This window comes from Gekko japonicus, unplaced genomic scaffold (genome assembly GCF_001447785.1).
Source record: "Gekko japonicus isolate JY-2015 unplaced genomic scaffold, Gekko_japonicus_V1.1 scaffold1354, whole genome shotgun sequence".
Taxonomy (NCBI): Eukaryota; Metazoa; Chordata; class Lepidosauria; order Squamata; family Gekkonidae; genus Gekko; species Gekko japonicus.
This window is the reverse complement of record NW_015173712.1, coordinates 421,003-422,855: the sequence shown is the minus strand read 5'-3', so window position 1 is coordinate 422,855 and position 1,853 is coordinate 421,003.

The following is a 1,853-nucleotide window of genomic DNA, read 5'->3' as shown; positions in this document are numbered from 1 at the left end:
GTTCGCTTAACTTCTTATACGCTTGGTTTGGCTCAAAGTCTTTTTATTTTCGCTTTAAAACCATTTTTACAGTTTACTCATATGGAGGGGAGCCTTGAAATTTCCCTCCGCGTTTCAAACTTAGTTGCTTCCAATTAGTACCAAGGCTCCATTCGCTTATTTTTCACCTGAGCTTTGCCTCACTCACAGTTTGTAGCCTTGGAGATCTTTTGGAAGTCTTTTTAGAAGTTTAGTTGTGATCACTTGCTCCAGCAGTCATCTCTGGGCGCCATGCTGGCTCCACGGCGACGGTACCTATTGGGGAAGAAGGTGAGCCTCAATTCCTTGGCCGTCCCCTTGGAAGAGGCTCTCCTCAGCTCCCCAGGCTGGGGGTCTCTGGGATGAACTCAAACCCCTCCCGTCAGCCGGGTCTCGCTGCGTCTCCATCTAAGCGAGACTAGACGTGTCTGAGCGGCGAAACGCTTAAACCGGAAGCCCCTAGGCACTCTGATATTTCTTACAGGTCATAATCTTCTCAAATATATCTTGCCACTAGTAGTTGTACCAACAAGTTGTTGTACAGGGAGTTTTCTAACAGTGTTGTTTGCAAAGATTAGTGCAACAGAATGGTAGGAGGCATGACTTAATAGTCCAATACTGTAGAGTACGTTTCTTCCTACATTCACCCACTCCCACTGACATTGGCAAATAACAACCAGACAGAAGATCTAGCATCTCCCACTGAAAGCCTTTTAGGTTTACCAATCTCCAGGTGGGCCTTGGAGATCTCCCAGAATTACAACTGATCTCTCATGATGAGTTGGGGGCATTTTGCACTGAGTTTGCATTTAGGTTTTGCAGCTGCATCCTGGTTTTAGTGCTTTGGTAACTGGTTTTCTTTGTTTTAGTTGCTTTATACGTATCTGCTTTTATGATGCAACACTGCTAGCCTTGGTGAAAATGTCATTTATACATAATTATTTATTTTTTAAAAACCAAGGGACTGAATGAAAGAATAAAAAAATACTGACTCTGATACTGACTCTAGGGTACTTAGATGGATAGGGATCTCCAAGAATTACAACTGATCTCCAGACCACAGAGACCAGTTTCCTTGGAGAAAATGGCAGCATTGGTTGATGGACTCTCTGGCATTAGACCCTGCTGAAGTACTTCCCCTCCCTAAACCACAGCCGCCCCGGGCTCTACCCCAAATCTCCATGAATTTCCCAACCCAAAATTGGCAACCTTATGTATTTTCCCAAATTGCTTCATGTGTTTAACATGGTACAAAATTACTAAGTACAGTCATGGTGTCAAATGAGGCAAATACAAGAATTTTCATTCCACTAAAACCTTCCAGTTTGTGCATACACATTCCATATACTGTGCATAATTGGTTGAATCCACCCAGCCTTTTCTGCTCATTTGCACACCCAAAAAGGCTATGCTGAGAATCATGGGGCCTGTATATACAAAGGCTCTGCAGGATGGGGCTGTAGTGTGTCTGGATCCAGCCGCATCCTTTTGAGGTCAATTGGGCTGATTTTGTTTTGCTGAAGGAATTTTGAATAAGTGCCAAACGTATTTTGTTTGTCATTTATTATTCATATATCATTAGTGTTTAGAAATTGCTGTGAAAGACCAAAGACTTGTACACACACCAGCACACTAGGTTTATTCCTGTCCCATTCATTTACTCACATGCTGCACATATAATTAAAACTAAACATGAAAATGGATGCTTTGCATAATCCAGCTGTTGTGGGAAACAGCATACTTGGGGATAGGGGAAGCAAATCCTCTTCATTTTTAATGTCTGACATTTTCAGAACTATTAAATAATAAACATATATCAGTCACACTGATTTTAT